The 23,513-nt window shown below is 43.2% G+C and overlaps 1 protein-coding gene across 1 annotated transcript in view; it reads right to left on the bottom strand.

Annotated features, from left to right (window-relative positions):
- The window catches only part of SORBS2 (sorbin and SH3 domain containing 2), a 269,623-nt gene extending 249,681 nt beyond the window's left edge, over positions 1 to 19,942 (bottom strand). Inside the window, exon 1 of the mRNA XM_077302175.1 lies at positions 19,796 to 19,942. The gene's annotated coding sequence lies outside the window, so the exon portion shown is untranslated. The remainder of the gene's footprint in view (positions 1 to 19,795) is intronic.
- Between the last annotated feature and the right edge of the window lie 3,571 nt (positions 19,943 to 23,513).

Here is a 23,513-nt window from a genome sequence, read left to right as displayed (position 1 = left end):
GTACTGTGATAGGTGACTTGTAGTGATTGACAAGCCAAGGACCAGGGGAAGCTTTGTTGTCCCTTGCTGCCTAATCAGGAGGCAAAAAGCCACAACAAGGCGGTGGGAAAACATAGGAGGGGTCTCCGATCAGAAAACTTGCAAACATGCAGCTTCCAACCATGTATTTGCAAGCAGAAGGCAGTGCAGGTTTAACGCTTCTGTGTGGATACGGTCCCAGTCTGAACACCTTATAAGCCACATGGAATCATGTTTTTGGGTTCCTCGGTGCCCACATTAGCAGAGGAGAAGCCATGGCTCAAAGGCAGAGCACCAACTTTACATGCAGAAGTTTCCAGATTCAGTCTCTGGGCTCTCCAGTCAAAAGGACCAGACAGTAGCAGGTACAGTTGAAGAGCTCTATCTAAGATGCTGCAGAGTCAGTGCCTGTCAAAAGAGACAATAAAGACCTGAAAGATCAGTGGTCTAGCTCAGTAGAAGGCAACCTCATGCCTTCAACATGAGTTGTATCTGAGAGGCTGCACTAGATCTCACAGCCTCTTTACAGCAAATATCATCTGGGTTGGAAGAGTAGTAGCAGGCTAACCAGGACATTCACCCAGAACAAGTGGGCATCAAGACAGGATAAAGTATTACAGATCATTGCGTGACCCTGTATTATCTCACCACACAATGTTGAACAGCAAACACCTTTACGTGTCATTGGGGAACCTATGGGCTTCATTTGATTCCACTGACAGAGATGGACTTCAACATAAACTGGTAGATAACAATGCAGACAAACATGTCCTTCTCCTCTTTTATTGCAGGAACCAGAAGTGGATCATAAAAGGAGAAAAAGAGCTGGTTTTCTGCACCCCATTTTTTATCACCCAAAGGAGCATCAAGGCAGCTTATAATTGCCTCCCCTCCCCACAACAGACACCCAGTGAGGTAGGTGAGGCTAAGAGAGCTTTGGGAGAACTGGGACCTGCCCAAGGCTGGGACCTGCCCAAGGCTGGCTGTATGTGGAAGAGGAGTGGGGAATTAGAGGATGCTGCTCTTAACCACTTCACCAAGCTGGCTCTACGGAGCCCATTACTTGTCTACATCCTGAAATCAGCCTTTACAGCCACACACTTTCAAGCCATGCAATCTGTCATGTTAACAGGACACTACTCATGCCAATAGATTGCTCAGCATAGAGGCAGAAGATCTTCCTTACGATTATTGTATTGCCCTCTCTATTGGAAAGCCAGGCTTAAATTTCTGGCAGCCATGACTGCATTCACAGATGAGGAGACAGTTCTTGTGGATGTAGACTCATATGTGAGATACAAGACAGGGCTATATACTGTAATGCAGGGGTAGTCAACCTGTGGTCCTCCAGATATTTCTGGCAGAGGCTCATACTGGCAGGGGCTCATGGGAATTGTAGTCCATGGACATCTGGAGGACCACAGGTTGACTACCCCTGCTCTAATACAATAGGTGAAGACCTGTCAGCCGTAATAAAGAAAAAGTCTCAAGCTGGCGGTGGTGAAGTGATTTAATGTTCAAAAGTTGTTCAAAACAATTTCAAAATGGATTCCCAGGTGTAGTCTGTTTTCAATATCTTCATCAGTGATATTCTCAATATTGTAATAACTGAGAGCTAGTTTGGTGTAGTGGTTAGGAGTGCAGACTTCTAATCTGATGAGCTGAGTTTGATTCCCTGTTCCTCCCCCACATGCAGCCAGCTGGGTGACCTTGGGCTCGCCACAGCACTGATAAAGCTGTTCTGACTGAGCAGTAATATCAGGGCTCTCTCAGCCTCACCCACCTCATAGGGTGTCTGTTGTGGGGAGAAGAAAAGGAAGGTGATTGTAAGCTGCTTTGAGCCTCCTTTGGGTAAAAAAAAAGTGGCATATAAGAACCAACTCTTCTTCAATCTTCTCTAATAGTGTCTTTATGATTGTTGGAAATAACAGTCTCTTATAATGTCTTAGTTATATAGTTCGATCGCAAATTGGTTGCATAATATCCAAATTTGTAGGGGTCTACTAATAGTAACATCACAATGTGTAATCCCTCTGGCTGCCATGAAAATATGTGCAAGATTGGTGCCTGAAAGTTAAAATCTGTAGTTAAAAAAATTATTATTATTATTATTAATTTTTTATTTATTTCCCGCCATTCCTTAGACAGGCTCGTGGCGGGTAACAATTGTCTTAAAACCCCATTTAAAAACTCCCATTAAAAGACTTCAAATGCCCCCAACATGGCGAAAAAAATATCCCACTCCCACTTTCAAAGGCGGTGGAGAAGGTGGTCTAATGATGTACACTTCATTTGGTCATTTGTTTTAACTGTATAGTATATTATTGCAATGATTGTTTTATTTAAACCAACTCTGGCAACAGCCTTTGCCCACACAGTAATTATTACTCATCTACTTCAGAGACATGCACTGAAAATATTCTCTGTTCATCTAATTAAAATAAGATAAACACGGTTGATAATAAACATTTCCCCCCCATCAATTCCACTTGTAAAAATTACAGCGCTATCCTAAACACAGTTAAACACCTTTCTAGGCCTACTGACTTGCATGCCTTTGGAAGGGTATAACTCTATCAAGCACTGCACTGTTGTTTTAAGCACACAGGCGGTTGTCTTTTTTCTGCTAGAACTTGCTGCCCTTCTTTCCTGACACCCGCATGAGTTTGACAACTGTTTTCTGAATCACACAAACAGCTCCCTCCAAAACATTCAAGATTCTACACAAATAAGGTTTCTCAGTGCTCCAACTGTTTATCTTTCAAAAGACTTACCACAGCATTTGTTTAAAGTTAAGTCATCTACAAACACCCAGCTATGCAGTAAACATTCTCCTAATCCATAATATCCAGGAACATTTGTAATGTCTAACAATATGCTGCAGAATGAGGATGCCAGGGGCTATAGCTCAATTCCAGTCTACGGAGATCAGTTTCCCTGGAGAAAACCAATGCTTTGGAGGGTGGGCTCTATGGCATAGGACCTCCCCTCCCCTCCCCACCCCACCCCGAAATCTCTAGGAGTTTCCCAACCTGGAGTTGGCAATGCTATTTCCAAAATATTCATGAGTGACTGGTACTGTTTCAGATGCAAAGAAATCAGCTACCATCCTTCTGACACTGTCTCAGCTGGGGAGGGGATGCCTCAAATAACTGGGCACTCAAAACATAAAAACACCATTTGCGAGGCCACCTAATGGACCGACAAAAACAACAACAGATAATCCATTGAAATGCCATGCTAAATAGATTTGCACCCTTCTAGGGCCATTGACAGGTGAATGGAACTCAGCTTAGGATGGACCTGACCATTGTCCGCTCTTTCCTGACACCAGCTTTTTTTTACTAACCTTCAAAGCAGTTGACAGCAGTTGTTACCTAGGGAAAGTCTGGTCCCATGGCTGCATGGCTCTTCTTATCTCCCAGCACCCACCCTTGAGAACCTACTATTCAGGCCAGAATGGGCCCTTGAAGTGAAGGAATCATTCCCAACTCAGGTGTGTGAGATTCTGCCTCTTACATTCTCCCACGCCTGCCTCTTCCCCCTCACTCTTTTTCAAAAAGGACTTCCTTGCTTCCCTTTTCAAGCCCCATCATCTCATTCATTCATCCACCTGCTGCTTCAGCAGCAGTGATGCCTCCAGTTTCTCTGGCAACCTAGCAGGTGGGCTGAAACTTCGCACATTCAGCATCCAGCCCACCATGACTCACTGCAGTTTCCCAAGAACACCTGCCTGTCCCTCCCTGCTCCCAATTGCTTGTCCCCCTTCTACAAGGTGATGGACAGCAAGCAGCCCAATCTCCTAAACTGAAAGCAATCCTTTTTGATGCTGGCTTCTGTAACACATCTGGCCCGAGGAATTCTTCTCTGTTACTCATTGGGGAGCAGCTCAGAAGGCGGCAGCAAAGGGGCAGTCATCTTCTGCCAATAGGGCTAGTGCCAAGCCTGAATGCAACAGTCAGGAACCAGTTCAGAAAACTAGCACAAAGAAGAAATGCCAGCAAAATTTGCCAGCCTCCTCAATAATGAGGATGGGCACACACATTAAGAACAGCAAGAGCCAGTTCACCTGCTATCTGCCAGTGGGCCACTTTTGGAGGGACATCTAGGGGTACCTGGCAAATTGTACTTATGTTGAAATTAAATATATATATATATATATATATTACAATATTATTTTTGCATTCCATGCATTCTATGAAACTTTTTGTTGCTCCATATAGACCAAATTTTTAATCAAGAACCCCCCCCGGTCAATGGTGTCCCGCTTTACCAGTGTTAAAATCTGGTCACCTTAGCCAAAACCAAAAAGAGCCCTTTAGAAACAACTCATGCTTTAACAAGAGAATACAAAGCCTCCCTTTATACCCCAACTGCCTCTTCGGAGCAACTGAAACTCAACTTGGGATTCAACTGCCCTGAATAACTGGGTGTCACCTCCAAGCTTGAATTCCTGGGTATAAAGGAATCAGAGTAGCAGGGGTAGACAAACTGCGGCCCTCCAGATGTCCATGGACTACAATTCCCAGGAGCCCCTGCCAGCATTCACCAGCGAATGCTGGCAAGGGCTCCTAGGAATTGTAGTCCATAGACATCTGGAGGGCCACAGTTTGACTACCCCTGGAGTAGAGGGTGAAGCAGTCATCCTGACCTTCCATAGTGAAAAGCTGTTCATTCCTTTGTGCCTTTTAACAAAGGGTTACCAACCTACAGGTGGAGCCTGGAGGTTATCCAGAATTACAAATGATCTCCAGGCTACAAAAATAAGTTCCACTGGAGAAAACAGTTGCTTTGGAGGGTGAACTCTATGGCATTGGATGCCGCTGAAGTCCCTCCTCTCCTTAAACACCATCCTACCCAGGTTCTACCCCCAAATCTCCAGGAGTTTCCCAGTCTTGATTTGGCAACTGCCATTCCATTAAAAAAAAAACAGGAAAATTTAAAAAAATAGCAGTCTAAAGTGACATTAGTATTTATAAAATAGTTCTTAGTCTCTCTCTCTCTCTTTCTCTCTGCTTCCCAAAATTTCTCCTTTCTTCCTGAAGAATAACCAGAGTAGAACAGCAGTCATAATAAAACCACAGAAGAATGACACAGCAGAATTAAGGAAATCCAATCATCCCTAAATACATCCCTAAACGGACCTTCTCTAAATGAAGATATTTTGCATTAGAAGCTTTAATGCTAGGACACTTGCATTCTTTCCTAATGTCTAAATCTTATGCACAAGGAAGCTTGCATAATTCCATTTGCAGACATAAAGGTAGCATTAGTTAATCAGTTTTTAAAAAGCAATGAACCCTGCTCATCCTTCCTACTTATAATTTGAATTCTTTAGGCTGCAAGCCTAAGGCCTTTTTTCCTGGGAGTAAGCCCCCTTGAATAACTTGGAGCTTAGTGCTGAGGAGACCTCTAAAGATTGTTCATGCAAGCTTTTTATTGCTGGCATCAGATTCTTCAAATAATGAAACAGCATTGCTAATATATTTTTCAAGACATTCAACCTGATTTTTTCCACCTAGAGTTAATGTGTTAATAACCAAACGATACTGCACAGATTTTTAAAAGGTTGAAATAATCAATGAAACTCGTACATGCAGAAAACTCCAGCAGAGGGGCACACATAATGCTCCTTTGCTAATCAACATGCATGGCCCTGCCTCATACTTCAAAACCCTAGCCCATCTTGGTCAGTATTATCTCCCTGGATGAGGGTTGCTAGCTCCCTCAGCCAGCAGTGGGGGATGGGGAGTAGAATTGCTATCTCCAGATTAGGAAACTCCTGGAGATTTAAGGGTGGTACCTGGAGAGGACAGGTGCAGTACTATGCTGCACAGTTCACCCTCCAAAGCATCTGTTTTCTCCAGGAGAACAGATCCCTGTAGTTTGGAGATAAGTTGTAATTTTGGAGGATTCCCAGGTTCCACCTGGAGGCTGTTATTCCTACTTTAGTCTGACAATTGCTGTCCAGGATCTAAGGCTGGGGAAAGTCTCTCGGGATTTCTGCTGATTTCCATGTAGACTGAAAATCACAGTAACTGATTCTAGGAACATTGATACAAAAGACAAGTGTTCTGTGAATCACAGATCCTCCCTTAATCATATAAAATTACATTTTAGAAACAAAGTATCAAATGGTATTACAAAATTCCTCTAGTTTCTTGAAGATACCAAGAGCTGCTAGAGTTCAAAATATTTACTTATATTTCAAGGGCCTGTAATAAAGACTGCGAGGTAAGAATTATTTCTCTAGCAATGGTAGGGGAATCATGTGACATCATGTCTTGAGTTCTGTTTCATCTAGCTATGCCAACTTCCAGGTGGGGCCTTGATATTGCCTGGAATTACAATTGACCTCTAGACTTCAGATACCAATCCCCCTGGAGAAAGTGGCAGCTTCAGTGAGTGAACTCTATGGAATGATGAATTCCTTGCCTTCCCTAAACTCCACCTTTCCCAGATGCCACTCCCAAATCTCTAGGAATTCCCAAATTCAAAGTTGGCAGCCCTAGTTCTCTTTAAATCAAAGTTCTGAATTTTGGAGGCTTTCTCAACCAGGGTTTTGTGAAACTCTGTGGTTTCTTGATGGTCCTGGATGGGTTTAATTAATTTTTATATCTTTCTAAAATTTGTTAAACATTTATCAGTTAGTCATGTCATGCCCCCCCCCCCAAAACAAACAGCCAATGATAGACCTGGAGGGGGGTGGGAAGGGTAGGAGCCCCGGGTGGGCATGTTCACATCTATGCCTCCCAACTATATTCTGCATGATGATGCCACTTCTGGGGTTTCTCGAAGCCTGAAGTGTTTCTCAATAGTAAAAAAGTTGAGAAAGGTTGCCCTAGAAGATAAACATGCTCTGCATTTCATTTCAATCTTCTAACAGAGCTTCTCTTTTTTTTTTACAAGTCTGCTTTCCCCAAACAGAAACACATGAATTCACCTAAAAACTCGTGCAAAGCTACAGACAGCGGGGCAATGGTGGAGAAGAGAAGGATTAGGAGATTAAATTCTAGATCAGAAGAATGGGCTTCCCTCCTTTAGAAAATTAGAGAACTGTAATCAGCTTCTGCACAAGAATTGACGTGCTTAAAACATGACCTTGTTTCCATCAAAACTGTCCTTACAAAATAGCATTTGATAGCTTGTGTCACCACTCCAGATAGAGAAATTCCTGAGTTTTTGTGGGGAGCTCCTGGTAGGGACCTTTGTGAGGGTAACCCCATAGAGTCTACCCTCTAAAGCAGCAATTTTATCCAGGAAAACTAATCTCAGTCATCTGGAGACCAGTTGTAACTGCAGGAGATCTCCAGGTCCCTTCTGGAAGATGGTAACCCTACCTGGCTGGTCGCTTTTTTAAAAAGAAGGATCTTCCCCATGAAATTCAGGCATCATTTGCAGGCCTACTTGTTTCCTATTCGTCTGTCTCAAATCCCTGGCTTGCGAGGCTAAGACTCACTAAGCCAACGATGACCTTGCCCTGTGTGGTAGTGGCCCAGGAGGGACTTGATAAAGCTTCTGTTTTTCATGTCTGCCTAGGAACTACAAAAATAAGCAGGCATTTGTGTGTGCAGGCCCATTGTCAAGCATTGGGGAGGTCAACATGCATGGCTGGCTTATTACAACCTATGCCCCCCCCCTCCCCAACATGAATTTCCAAGCTGAGCTTTCTAGCTTGAACCTATTGAGCTGCAACAAAGAAGTATATGTCTTTCTCTACCATTTAGGAATCAAGTTTAGAAGAAATCTGGTGGAAAGCCTCTTCCTATGGTATGCCTATATTCTACTTTATGCCTATATTCTTGCACCTATTTTGCTCTGTTGAGATACAGATAATCCCATACTGAAGAAAAATAAATTAATCTAATCACTCCTGCCACCCCAACAGAATTTGTTTTTAGGCAGCTTGTTTTAAAACATGACACAAATGGGTCAGATGAAAATCTGAAATCCAGCCAGTTCCCACCGTTTATGCGGAGAATCGAGCCCTGTTCATTGTGGAGTTAATGGAAGCGAGACAAGATCAGTTTACCGTAATACAGAAGTGCGACTATCTCTGAACCCTGGGTAACTTCACCGGGACAATGCCTTTGCCATACCTTACACACCTATTCAGGGTGTAATTGGAGTCAAATGGTTCACAGTTGCTGTGAAAGGTGTACTATATTCAGTCAATGGGCATTGTAACTGATCCCTGTTGTCAATGAATGCTTTTTAGGGTTGGTTTTTTAAAAGCTTCCATTCAAAATATTGCCATTTTTACCTCTGTAAAGGATCTCTGGTATTTCATGGTAGAAAAGAAAAGCAGTACAAAGTGGCATGTGTATGGAAAGGACATCCTCAAGGAAGCTGTTACTCAAAACTTTTATTTCAAAACTTTAATTTAAGAGGCTCTACTAGCCAAATGCATTTGTGGACCACAGCTAAGTTCTGGGCACCAATAATGTTTCCTGTGCATTGGGGTATCAGTTCTACCATGATAGCTGGGGAGACCCTCTTCCAATCTTCAAATAGCCATGAATTCTACTTATTGACCAGAGGCCAGTCATTCTAACTATCTCACAGGAGAAGGTTGCTGGGAGCTCTGAGTCAGTTATTCTCTATCCTTGACCTGGATAGCCCAGGAACACCCAATATTGTCAGATCTTGGAAGTGAAACAGAATCAGCCTTGTTTATTATTTGGATGGGAAACCTCCAAGTAAATCTAGGGTCATGATGCAGAGGCAGGCAATGATGATGAAGTTGGGGAAATCCCATGAGCAAGGCATGTGGCTGTGAATTCTGCTTCACCAATGCTTCTGCTTAGGCAAATACCTTAGGCAATTCGATGGTTACAAATCAGTTCACTGCAGAACAACTAGATAGGTTTGAAAATAATATTAGCTACTTAAGGTAAGGAATATGTGACAAAATACAAATAGGGGGGAAAATGGCCAAGGAAAGTCTTGATTTGGCCAGAAGTTACTGCATTCTCCAATAATATGCTTTAAGGTAGGCTTACAAGAATTTTGCAGCATCAAGGGTCACCTTGAATTTGCTCAGGAGCCAGTTGCTGTTTTAGGCTACAACTCCTTAAGCCTCCAAAGAAAGTTGGGGAAAGGACTCATTTTCTCTCTGTGTCTCACTCACTCTTGTATTTTTTTGGCTTATTTTGCTCTGGATCTTCCACTCAGCTACTCACAGCAGATACCAGGTCTCTATGGTCTGTTCTTCACACAACAGATCTTAAGCTTCATAGTGGCCACTTGAAGGCATCCCAAATGTACACTTTTTTGTCTTTGAGGAAATAACAGCAGACACACATGCACTTTATTTCCTGATATCTTTCTAATTGGCATTTTCACCTTTCATTGCTGGCATATAGTTTTAGATTGGTGACAAACAAGGTAAAATAATGTGATTCCTATCAACTTAATAGTTCCCTCTTGTCATTTTTAAAAATGTCATAGAAATGTTGTGTAAGTCAATTACACTTAAAGGCTTGCTTTACAAAGAAGGACTATAACTTGGGAAGCAATGGTCCCTATTGGTTTGGGATAAAAGCCGATCTAATTGAAAAAAAAAACTCCCAGCATGTCCCTCTACTGTGGGGTGTGTTTTGTAATGACTCCCTGCCCACCAGAGACTACCTCCCTCTGTCTTCCTATTTGTCTTTTTTACTAAAGTGCCACAAGAGAATTAATATGCTTATCAAGTCATTTGCTTTCTGATTAAGTTTTTAAAATAAGCTTTTTAAAAAGCACAACATTGCTATGATCACAGGGGAGAAATTTCTGAATCACATCACATGGGACCAGTAAATCTGTACCATGCACAGCTAGCTTGTACTGAAAACTTGCAAGACTAGTATTTGCAGAGTTTGATCTGGGAGGAGAAAGATACAGTCAGGGCTGCACCAAGGATTCTGGTTACTCTAGGTGATGTGCTGGCAGGGGCTCATGGGAATTGTAGTCCATGGACATCTGGAGAGCCACAGTTTAGCCACACCTGTTCTAGGTTGTCCACCTGCACAGTGGGGAGCCACGAAAATGCCATATGCCCCCTTACCCTCCATGGGCAAAGAGGAGGCAAGAAATTGTCCCCTCACCATGGTGAGAAGCTTCCACCCAGCTTCCTTGTCCTTGGTGACTAGTTAAGGCTGAGCATGCCATCTTCTAACCCTCCTCATTACCTCCACCAGCCATCTTCTTGGGTGTGTGTGTCAAAGTTGGACCCCTAAATACAATCCATCTATAAGTTGGATGGCATGTAAAGAAGTGCTGGAGCAGTTCCTCCGTGAGTTTGATGTATTTAGTGTCTGTTCTATACTCTCCTGAACATGATCTACCACTTCTCCAGAAAGCACTTTCCTGAAGGCACTTTCTTGGGGCAGTGTAACTCAGATTCCATAAATCCAATCCTCGCCGGATATGGATAGCAGGAGAGTCATCTTGAGATCCCCAGTGAGTTTGGTGTCACTAGCACGTGACAGGAGGGAGGGTATGCTTCAGCGCATTAAGAACCTCACAAATGGAACCAGTTTGTTTGATATCTAAACGTTTGTGACAGTTCCTGGCTCATGAACAAGGTGAACAATGAACTGAACTGAACCCCATTTTCCCAGCTCATGCCCATGGAGCTGAAGGACAAGAGCTCATCACTTCTTGGTTCTTAGCCCATGGCTCACAGCTTATCACTGGGAGAGCCAAACCAGGTCACCAGGAGCCAAAGCAGCCTTGATAACATCCACATGTCAGGCAGCTGGATGCTATCACTGCCATTTTAAGCCTAACACAAGCAATTTGAAAATGCTGCAAGAATCTGATCCTCCTGATGCAGGGGGGAGCACAGTCATTTCAGTACTTGGAAAGGCATGGGGGAACAACAGCACCTTGTCTCCTCATGCTATAGGGGCAATCAAAATGGGCCCTTGCAGCATTTTTAAACAGGCTTTAGAATGGAGGTGGTACCCATGTGCCAGTAACACGGATGCCGTAGTGATGCTAGAGCTGTGTTGCATATTGTTTTCCAGCTTAATTAAAATGTTTGTGTTTGTGTAAGCACAGAGGAGAGAGGTGGTGTAGCAATGATTATGTAAATTATTCATTTTGCTTTCTCACTGAGATGCAAGGCAGATTATAGAAAGAGGGGGAAATATAACTGTGTAGTCTCTAGTACAATGCACAGAACTATTCTCAATACACCTTCTTGTACTTCTTCATCGTGTTTTTGCATTCCTTGATGGTTTCTGATGTTCTTTCTCCAGCTACATTGTTTGCCAGAATGTTAATAAGTGTAAAATGGTAATCATGCATGAGTTCTTGAAAGACTTCTTTCTAAAAATGACATTATTGATCTGGCATTTTGCTGTTCCAATAGATTCCATTTTAGTGGCATTCAAAATCGATACGTAATTTTAAAACCAGAGTTTTATTTGAGGAGCATCAAACTCCTTACTGTTACAGAAACAAACCAGAACTTGTATTGGATAGGAAGGAGCTCTGAGTGGCTGAATTGTTAACACGCTCTGCACGGCTAAATTGTTAACCAGCCATACATGACATTTCTACTGGAAAAGAAAATCTATGGACCACTTTTTAACAGTTTTACTTGAGATTTCCATTCTTGACATCAAAGTTACAATATTTTACTGCTTGTGATCCACACTGTATTCTCCTGTACATGAGGACATGTAGTCCATAGGAACTATGTGGGAGTATATTCTTGGCTGCTCCGTCAAGCTTCCAGGTCATTCAATCCCCTGACTGCAGACCCTAATCCTGACCTCCCAGGAAAAGAGAATATTATTTCCTTCCTCTTGTACTTGGCTCCTAGCTCAAGAGCCAAATATCTGATCCCCCTACAGTAGGTCACTCCATCCCTTTAAAGCAGGGTTTCCCCCCCCCCCAACCAGGGTTTTGTAAAACCCTGGAGTTATTTGGTGGGTGGGTTTCCTGAATGGGTGGGAGTTAAATAATTATGTATGTATGTATGTATGTATGTATGTATGTATGTATGTATGTATGTATGTATGTATGTATGTATGTAAACATTGTTAAACATTTATTGGGTGATATGAGCAAAAATGGCTTTTAGTGTTGTTGGGTGGGGGGGAAGCGATGCTCTGGTTTGGGGGCAAAAGTCTATGGTAAAAAGCTAATTCTACCAAAAAGGTTTAGTCCACAAACCAGAGTGTCACCCCCCAATGTGCCTATGTCAGCAGCAAATCTTTGAGGAACATATTAGGAGAAGTGGTCCCTCAGATACACAGGTACCATGTCAGATGGTGGCCATGACGTCACCAAACCCTAACTGTTTAACTTGGAGATCATGTGAACACATGAAACCTTATACTGAGTCAGACCATTGGTCTATCAATGGCATGGAAGCATCTCCTGAGCGTCTCAAAAGATCTTTCACATCACCTAATGCATTTTTTAAACTGAAGATGGCTGGGGTTGGCCCTGGGACCTTCAGCATGCAAAGGAGATGCTTTAACAGTCTCCTGGGTACTGCTTTCCCCCTCCGGCCTGCACACACAAGTATAGCTCTGGATATGGCTAGCACATAAAACAAAGAAAGGAAAGAATCCCCCCTCCCCCTGTATTGCCTGGAAGTGCCTTTGTTGGTTACACAGATATTGGTTACACAGTCAGAAATTAAAAAGTCCGGTCCTAAAGAAGAATGTTGTGGCAATTCAGCAAGGAGATCAGAAGGGGGGTGGGGAGGAGAGTCAAGGTCAAGATGACAACTGCCATGAAAAGCACCAGCTATTCTAGAAGTATTAGAATGTTGCCATGGTGACAACTCTGTCCTAACAAAGGGGAAGCCGGCCTTTGACTGAAGGATTTATTGATGGTTATGCTGTATTTGGAGAGTCCAGCCAAAATTGGCAGAAACAGGAAGCTGCGATAAGCAATTTGCAGTCATCTTTCTTTGTATGCCAATAAGGGTCTTCAGATTCTGGATTCTGGATAAGCAATTTGAGTGGCCCTAAGCAGGCAATGAATAAACTTCTGCAGTCTCCTGGCCAAACATCAGAGTTATTATTTTGAAAATGTAGCAGCCATGGGATAATCCACATCTATCTCAAGCAGTAACAGAATATTGCTTCCGTTGATGAATACAGGGAAAAGGGGAATATGTAAGAATTCCACCTGCTACTACATTCCTGAAAGCATATGACATTACAATCCTCCACAAACTTTACTTTCTTTAATACATACTTCTATGTAATTGGATAGAAAAAGGATACTCTTGAGCAGAATAATACCCTTGAAGCCCATTGAAGTGTCTTCACCATCTGTAACCAGTAGCTATACATGCCCCACTGCCACAGCCCTCAGCAGGGATCGGGCGGCTGGTGGTGCGAGGCAGCGGCCCCCTGGGGGTGGCAGGGACAGAAACAGGGCTGCCGACTGCAGGACACGACGGTGTCAGCATCAGGGGGCCCCACAGCTAGTACCCGTTGTATTCCTGAGTGCCATGGGCTTTCTGTCCATTTTTATGATAATTGTACTTAAGCCACCTTTAGGTTCTTGTAGTACTGTTTTTTTGCTATCCTAGTTCATATACAGGAAACTAGTGTTCCTGGCCTGTGCCCTTTCAGGTTGCAGAAGTAGCATTCTGGGAGCAACTCATAAACAGGTCTACTCAGATTCTGACTCCAACCAATTCAGTGTGGTTTACTCCCAGGAAAATAATCTTAAAATTGTCCGGTCTTGTTCTTGCATGTTCCCCATCCCACCTCCCTCCCGAAATATAAGAGGTCAGCAAGAATGTTAAGCTAAGTCTTTCCCTGTAAGTGTAAAATTCAGGTCTCATCAATGTTAAGTGACTCCCTGTTCTTCAAGGCCTTCGACCTCGCTTTTTAAAAACTTCCACACCTCCTACATAAAATGCCTGTATAATGAGGTTCTACACATTGCATCTGAAGAAGCAGGATTTAGCCCACTAAAACACTGTTGAAACTCACCACAGTTGAAACACTGTTGAAACTCACTATTGATGCAGTGGAGGGCCAGCTGGAGGCAGATGGGACTGCCTCCACAGCTCATCACATGTGCGCTGTGCACTCACAGCGCACACAGCATCAGTAAGGCAGGGCAGGACCCACGGTGTCTATAAAGGTGCCATGTGCATGGGTCCTGGCCTCTTCACCCCAAACGCCATAGCAGCAGCTTCCCTCCTACCCACCCTTTGGTAATAGGTAAACAGCCTTGTTACAGAGCTAGGGCTGGATGTGTCATGGTTAATAATTCATCACAGCTGTTGGTTTGCATGGGATGGAGCCTGTTGACAAGGAATCCAGTGTGCAATCGGACTCACTGGCGTTTGGGGCATCCCTAAGAGGTGGCACCTAGGTGAGCACTGCTTACCCAGCTGGTGGATAAGCCAGGTGGCCTGGGGGCAGTCGAAGCTTGCACCCAGTTGACTCCCCCACACAAGTGCATCCCTTAGGGCAGACTTCAGTAGGCAAGGGGATATGCTCTCCTGGCTGGGAATGGTGCAGGTCCCCAGGGTGCATCTGGACTCTGAGGGGTGTTGGTGCACTTCACTGACTTCTAGGTCAGGTTCCCTCTCCCATTCTGTGCCAGCCCTCCCATGGGGAGGTAATAAAGCTGCGGCTATGTTTATACCCATCATTGGTGTGTTGCATCTTATTCCAGCCTATAATGCCCTCCTGGGAGTCAATGCTTATGCAATGGGAGGAATGCTTATGCAGGAATAAAAATCTTGTTTGTATTTAAGTGGGGCTGAGGTCTCCTCCTGCTGGAAATCTCACTGAATTGCAACTGATATCCAGACCACAGAGATCAATCTACCTGGGAAAAATGGCTACTTTGGAGGGTGGAGACTATAGCATTATATCTTGCAGGTGTCCGTTCCTTCCCTAAACCCTAGCCTTTGCAAGATCCACTCCCAAATTTCCAGGGATTCCCCTGACCAGGAGTTGGCAACCCTATCTTCAATGCAAAGACTTTCCATTAGATTCCCCCCCCCCACATACACACACACAGTTTTCTACTTGTGATCAAAGCAGGCAGGAAGGACACTTGAGCCTCTTTCCCTCCTGCTGTTTCAAGCCAGTGTTGGCTCTGTTGTTAAAACCAAGCTACTTACATGACTGCACACCTGAGCCAATAGCAGATCTGCCAGGTGGTATACAAATGCAAAAACTGCAGGGGACAGAGGCTAAAGCTGCTTTATCCTTGCCAGCTTTGGTAGCAAGCAAAAAGGAAACAGTATGTACTTGGGAGACAAACTCCCCCCCCCCCCCCCCGCATGTCTATTGCAAATTCTTGTTGTCCCCCAATGAACCCGAGGATTTTAGAATGTGCTAATTCACATTTGAACCGAGCAACCCTCCCCTCCCCCAGGATGTGACTGTGCACTCCAGGGGCATTAACATCCATCCCATTAACTAGAACAACTGACTCCTTAGTTCATGTGTTTGTTCAGGGCTTGGCTTTCACTTAAAGACACAGAGATGGTCTCTACCACTTACGGAGGGAGTGGGGTCTCCTGACTTGTTAGTACACTCTCTAGCATGTTGGAGGGAGCTTTAACCATCACATGAAGTGGGAGGTTGGAATCTTCCCAGTAACTAAAAGGAATGTTGAGGCACAAAGCAATTATTATGCATGCAACACTCTTGAACTTTTTGGGGTTCAAGGCCTTTGGGGACAGAGTCAGAATCTTTGACTCCCACAGTGGTAACACATCTTTGCTTTCCTACACTTAGCCTACAGACAATGATAACATGTTTTAAGCATAATAGGGTTTAGAAGATGCTTTAAAGTGCACTAACATGACATTGTCGCTTTAAAAATACTCTAGAAAATGTTTTAAAAATACAAGGTTATCAATGCCTAACCAAAAAGGCTGTCCCGTGTCTTTAATGTTTATGTGACCAGGAAATATTTGGTATGCACATCAATAAATCAATCAGTCAATACTTTAATGGCATAATTAGACTTATATTAAAAGCATAATTAATTAAAGGCTTACAAATGAACCAGACGCCACAATGGGCACTTTTATGCACACTAAATAATGCAATTTTCAACTTGATTTTACTATATGGACAGCAAAATCCACTTGCACACAGTGGCTGAAGTGAATTGAAACTGCATTATTTAGCATTTGTGAAAGTGCCTATCAGAAGAAGAAGAGCTGATTTTTATACCCTTCTTTTCACTGCCTGAAAGAGTCTCAAAGTGGCTTACAATTACTTTCCCTTTCTCTCCCCACAACAGGCACCCTGTGAGGTAGGTGAGGCTGAGAGAGCCCTGATATTACTACTAGGTCAGAACAGCTTCATAAGTGCTGTGTAAAGCCCAAGGTCACCCAGCTGTCTACATATGGAGCAGTGGGGAATCAAGCCCAGCTCTTAAAAGCCACTGCCCTTAGCCACCTCACTAAGCTAGCTCACTTTCAAGTCATTACAAACACCACTTCTAAAAGCCAAATATGAGAGGAATCAATATTGTTTTATATTGTGAATGCCATTAAAGGTTTTGTATTGTATTGTATTGTATTGTATTGGAATCAACGAACAAGGCTGTTGAATGACAACATATCCCTTTGCTAGAAGGCAAAGTTACCACTTTAAAAAAACGACCGTAATTTTGTGCATTTTACCAACAGCTGCCACAGGAGATTGTGGCTGAAGGAAATAATATGGGCCAGATATTCTGAGGCTTGAAAATTCCTGTGACTAGGATGGGTATGCCTTTAAAAACTCCAGGCATTTTTTTTTGGGGGGGGGGATTACTTCTTCAATTTTGTCTTGGCATGCATCTTTTAATTGGAAGAGACAGACACTGACAGTCTGTCAGTCATGCATTGATGTGGAAAATGCTACACATCACTAATACACAAACAAAAATTTCAGTTATATTGTGTTTAAGCAGGAAGCAAATTCCACTCAACTCAGTGGGACTTATTCTGAAAAAAAAAAATGCTGAGGACCAAGCAGAAATTTCCGCTGGTTACAGAACAGGCTTACTAATGTGCCCAGAGAGAAAGTTGGGGAAAGGCAGATTTCTGAAACTGTGACATTTTATAGCATATAACTATTTTTCTTGTCTCAATATGGAGCTAGAACATAGAACTGTTACCATGGTTACAGGTTTACCCTGTAAGGAAAATTAGGGTCTGTGAATAATACTGATAAAAAAAAACCCACACAGATTTGTTATTAATTTTAAATCAGAAATTGGCTGTTTGGGACAAGTCTGAATCTGCTTACTTTATTAGGAGAGGAAATAGGAAACTATCACTTCCAAAACATACAACTTCCTCTGAATATAATGGCTGTAATCCTCTTCATGCTTCCTGAACTCAGAACGAGTTAATTTTCAGTATGCGTGGGATAGAACTATATGGATCAGTTTTAAGGAGCAAAACTTACCTTTTTTGTTAAGGAACTGGAATAATGCGGCTGCAACACAAAACTCATTCCTTCAGGGATATCCAGTGATACAGGTAACAATACCCCCCCCCCCCCCAATGAACAGAGGAAAAAAGGCTCTTATGTAACAAGTAGGGATTTGGAGCGAAGTCTGACAACTAGTGGGGGGCTGAAGGGGAAAGATCACCATGGCCCAAGTCAGCAGAAGGACCCCTAAAGTCAAACACTATTTGAGCCCATGAACAGGCTAGAAATGTATACCCTTCAGGTATTTCTGAAGGACAAAGATCTGATCCTGGTTCTGATGTTTTGTATTTTCATGATGTCCTAATCAGAACTTTTTTCTAGTTTTTGCATTTTTGTTTTTGGAAATTATTATACTTGTAAACCATTAAACATACAGTTGTAGACTTTGAGTCCAGGTATATGTCTGCAAATGTTCTATTTTTTTTTGACAGGAATTCTTTTTATTTGATGAATTTTGGTCTCTAAAGACACCCCTACCACCTGTCTTCTTGCTAATTTAAACTCGGCTGTCAGTTTGAGATCTATGTAGTCCGATATGATTTCCAGGATTAGGCCTTGGAGCATAGTCTTGCAGCATCAGGCCACCCATTGCTGTTCAACATACTCAATCATCATCACAATGGAGCATCTACTGGGAGTTGATACAGGCACAGATTTCCTCAGTAGCAAATAAGATATCCTTGAGTTCAGAACAAGCTGATGCTGTATGCAGTTAATTCACTTGGACCACATAGTGAGAACAGAAGGTGAAATTGAGAGGGGGAAAAATACAGCAGAACTACATGGATTAGGAGGCAGAAAGCATAAATGGTGCGGATGTCCTCTGACTGGAAGCTTTGTCTGAGACCCCCTTGAGGTCTGTGAATGTTATCATCAGCTTCCCCACCCCTGAATAAGCATGATGAAGAAGAAGAGCTGTGCTTTTTTTAACCATGTTTTTTAGGGATACCTTTACCTTTACCTTACTACCTGAAGGATTCACTGAACACAGCAGTGTGCAAAGCAAAAAATAGTAGTTTGCCAATTCTCATAACAACCCCAAATGACATGGCCCGATGTACTGATAATTTATTCACAGAGAACTACTATGACAGTCATAATCCACATCTAGTGGTGCTTCTTCAGTGGCTTTTGTGATTATTGATTTCGGTACATGCCAGGTTTTCATTCTATCTGAATCAGTTACATCCTTGTAAGCCAGCAATAGATCCAATCAACCTCACCTAAATCCCCTCTTCAGTACAGCTCCCATCCCATGTGGCTGTTGCCCATACAGGTGCCATGAGCCCCACCAGAGCCTCAGAGACCGTTTATGCACTGGAGATTTTATGCTGGGCTGCAGGCTGGAGTTTTAGTCATGGCAGATTGCCCCACCTCTTCCTGCACCCACACGGGGGAGCATTTGGGCCAGTGTGCCTCATCCACCCCCAATTTGTGCTCCTGCATGGGAGCTGGGGCAGTAAAGTTCCCAGTGTATACATGGTCAGAGGGGGCCTCCTTCCTCCCTTTTTCACCCATGAAGTGGGGTGGATCCAACCCAGTGACTGTAGGGGGCTTAGATGACACCATCCTCCCAGCATTGAGCTGCTTGGGATGCTGCTCAGATTTGCACTGCAAGTTCCTCTTGAGGGACAATCAAAGTAAAAGAGCATCCAAAGGAATCCATGTTCTAGACAGCTTAGGTTTGTGGAACCTGCCAAAGAGTTTCTTTTATTAGTTTCCTGTTCTTGTAAATCTCCTTTACTTTGTCCAAGGCAGATGAAGCAAGCAGTTGATTCCATGTGGTGCAAGCCAGAGACATGGATGGATAAAAGATTGTTGTCCATAGTGTTGTTTTATAATGAACACTAACATTTAGCCAAGACTTTAATTTTCATTGTGAGGAAAGCCCCCGCAACACCCCCACTGCAACAACCCCACCAATCCAGTGTCGTCTTCTCATACCGAATTTTAAACATGAGGTGGTTTGAAAGGAGTTCCTCATTCTCTCTTTTTTTTATTGTTCAAAGATGCAACAGAATCCATTTCCTCAGACAAGGCAGCAAATAAAAATGATTTCTAGCAGAAGGGACAAAGACAAGAAACCAGGCTGACATAACCAACAAATTCTCTGCCTACAATTATCTGATCTGATTGGGGAAAAGAGGTTCTAATTATGTGCTTGCACAGAGAGGTGGAAAGGGGCTCTTTCTTTCATTGAGCATTCATTTTCTCGCTCTTGCTACTTGAAAAGCTGCTATTAGGGTTAAACAATTAGCAAAGGGAGGGGAATCTTTTTTAGCCTCATGCATGTTCACCAATTAATCTTGCAGTCCTTCAATGGCTTTGGATTTAACAATAAAACGAGCTGGTACCTTGTCACGAGAGTATTCCAGCTGCTGAGAAATCTTGCCGTCGGCTGGCTGGCTGGCTTGACCCTGGGCAGGCACGAAAGGAGTTAATGTGCCATCTGCTTTATATACAGTGGCCACCGCTGCCCCTTTCACGGCTAGCCGATCCACATGGCAGCCTTCACCGGGATTCACCAAGACATTTGCAACATGTATGTTCTATTCATGCGCAATAAGGCAACACAATCAGCTCCACGTTGTACTATTTAACAGGGAGTCATTGGCTCTCTAGAGCATCTTGAAGGTGATTGGCTGGCCAATGAGCTCATTGTACTTCTCCAGCCTTAACCTCCAGCATGTTCATCCCGAGGGATATCTGCCTGTCGATGCTGGAGAGAATTAGTAGCGAAGGAAACAGGAGCAGGTTTGGAGGATATGGTTAATAACGTTATTTCCTCCCCTCCCCACCCAGACTGACTTCAGTGAACAAAGACCGATATTTAATTATCCACGGCTGTGGGTGAACTAAACAATGGTAAACTAACAGTATTGATAACTTCACAAAAGGCAGCTTTGTATTTGTACACTGGAAAATGCGGTCAAGTGAATGGGATTAGCCACCATGCGGGAGTGATCCCTTTTAAGGAGAGTTAGTGTAATCACCCTTAGACGAAAAACACAGAGCAGACTATATTAAGGAGACTATTTTAAAAACACAGGAGGAAATGGGTAAATCGGGGGGGCTAATCTGTGTCGGCAGCAGTCAGCCTAAATAGCCCTGCTTGTTACCAGCTGATTGTCATGTACTATACCAAAATGAAAATATGTCAGATTTTACTTTTTACTGGGAGCTGAATTAAAAAAAAAAGACAACAAACATTCCGCCCCAAACAATGTCAGTTTGCAGGGAAGAAAGTCCCACTGTATTTAGCCGACTTGAGTTGCCAACTTCAAGCAGAGAAATTCCTGGAGATCTGGGGGGTGCAGCCTGGGGAGAGTGGGGTTTAGAGAAGAGAGGGGCCTCAGTGGGGTATAATGTCATGGTGTCCACTTTCCAAAGCTTTTGATTTGTTCCAGGGGAACTAATTTCTGTATTCTGGTGATCACTTGTTAGGCCACGCCCAGAGGGAAGAGAAGCTCATCTCTTGTTCATCTCTATTGGCATGGTGAAATGGTTTCTGAAGAAAGAAAGTATATTTCCAGAAAATAGCATTTAACTGGTAGGTATTCAAGCTTATTTTGGAAAGCATCACTGGTTTGAACACACTTGAGGTTTGTTTTTGCAAAGACTTTTTTGTAGGAATAAAGCATGTTATAATCAACACCCTTTCCTATGTTTTGCCTCTCACGGGATTTTCTTAAGCCCCGCCTGAAGGTTGGCAACCATATACCAGACTATTAAGCTCTCTGATAAGGCTAGACCTATTTGCCTTGAAGAAGAGTCTTAATGTAACTGGGAAAAAAACCGAAACGAACAAACCCCTATTGCACATGATATAGAATGCATGTAAAATTTTCTAGAACATTTTCATAAGGTCGCATGCTTTAGAGACCCACATTTGGGATCTTTGAAATCCCATCCTAAATGTATTTATTAATAAGATTTATACCCCACTTTCTGCCTTTACAATGGCTGCCAATACAGCTAGTGATTGAAAGCATACATGATACAACCACATTTTAAAATCATTCAAAGCAATTCCCCAACAAATAACCAAAATGATTTAAAAATAGAGTTCACGCACATTCAAAATTTACAAACAGCAATTAAAACATTGGTTAGGAAGGAGGGATTATTGAAGGAATGCAAGAGAACTCAGAAAAGTCTCCCAGGGAGAAAGTTCCAGAGCTTTGGTGTCTTGACTGAGAATGCAGGACCCCCCCCCCCCAATAGTTGTAATCGTCAGGCAGTTTTATAAGAGAGTAGGTAGTCCCTCATTTTAACTTAGTAACTCCATTGAATTTGGAGTTTTTTTATACCCCACTTTTCTCTACCAGAAGGAGTCTCAAAGTGGCTTACAATCTCCTTCCCTTCCTCTCCCCAGAACAGGCACCCTGTGAGGTGGCTGGGGCTGATAGAGTCCTGATGTTACTGCTCTGTGAGAACAGCACTATCAGGGCTGTGATGAGCCCAAGATCACCTAGCTGGCTGCATGTGGAACAGCAGGGAATCAAACCCAGTTTGCCAGATTAGAAGCCACCACTCTTAACTGCTACACTAAACTGGTTTTAGAATTCAGTGGGACATTCCTGATTAAGTATGTACAGAACTGCAGCATAAGGCTGAATGTAGTAAGACACTACCTGGTCAAAATATAGAAGATCGGACTGCGTGTGGGAAGAAGCATATGGGTATTCCCGTGAGCCATGGAAAGTGGAAGATAAGAAGTTTCTGATACACATGCACATGAACCCACACATTCTTGACTCATTGTCTTTCTCTTCTGCCAGCGCTCCTATGAGAGAAGAGACAAGAAGTAGGGTGGGGGAAGAAAGTCACAGTCAGACTGCCAGCACAGCCTTTGACTAGCGGGCACAAGGTCTTCCTGTTAGATTTCCCTCCAGTCCTACTTCCTTCTCCAGCGCTGGGCAGCGGTAACAATGCATCTCTCAGGAGTGAGCAGGATTGCTGTCCTTCCTTGATTTTCTTCAGAGAGGGCAACAATGATGACTGACACACTTAAGCTTTTATCTCCTTTTCTCCCTTTCTGGGGAATAGAAATGTTTGGGTCATCAAATCAGAAGCATGCATACTGGGTGGGAGATACACTTCTGGGTAGCAATGTGTGAGGATGAGATTTTGGGGTACTTGTGGACCGTAAGCTAAATATGAGCAGGCAGTGTGAAGCAGTGGTTTAAAAGGCAAATGCAGTCTTGGGTCGTATCAACAGAGGCACTGCAACAGAATTGCAAGGTATCATAGTCCTGCTGTATACCATATTGGTCAGATCACACCTGAAAGAGTGCAGAGGAGAGTGCCGAGGAAGATCCGGGGCCTGGGGACCAAGCCCTGTGAGGAAAGGCTGAGGGACTTAGGAATGTTTAGCCTGGAGAAGTGGAATTGAAAGGGGACACAATTACTCTCTTTAAGTATTTGAAAAGTCATCACTTGGAGCAGTCCCTGTTGACAGCAGAGGATAGGATCTGCAGTAGTGGGCTTAAACTATGCATAGGCTGCTGCTGCCTTGATCAGGGGTTGGACTAGATGGCCTCTATGGCACCTCTCAACATTCTATGATTATAAAACTGGCTGACAAAATAAGCACCAAAATAATTATGAACTGAAGCTTAATCCTAAGAAGGTGGAAGCGTTACTGGTTAGCAGAACATTGGAACCAGATTTTAAGGTGTCCCACACTCTGGATGGAGTTGCATCCCCCTGGAATAAACATGTCTACAGTTTGTGAGTGCTCTTGGATCCAGACCTGACAAGCAGATGGCAGCTGTGGCTAATCAGCCAACTGTGGCCTTTCCCAGGCAGAAAAGATCTAGATTAGTACATTTTTAGACTTGTGTGGCATATAAAATAAACTTAGAGCAGTTGTATCAGGTATGTATGGCCCTGAGATTATTTATTGGTATGTGCTTAAAAATAAAGAACTGACTCTTTGCAGCCGTTGACGTGGAAACTTTGCATTTGGTTGTTTAGGCGGTTTCCGCTAAAAGATTATGATGAAATTCTTTATGAGCAAGTGTTAGATAACATTTGTTAGTTATGGTTGTCATGGAGAGGAACAGCAAT

This window comes from Paroedura picta, chromosome 10 (genome assembly GCF_049243985.1).
Source record: "Paroedura picta isolate Pp20150507F chromosome 10, Ppicta_v3.0, whole genome shotgun sequence".
NCBI lineage: Eukaryota > Metazoa > Chordata > Lepidosauria > Squamata > Gekkonidae > Paroedura > Paroedura picta.
This window is presented reverse-complemented; position numbering and strand designations above follow the sequence as displayed.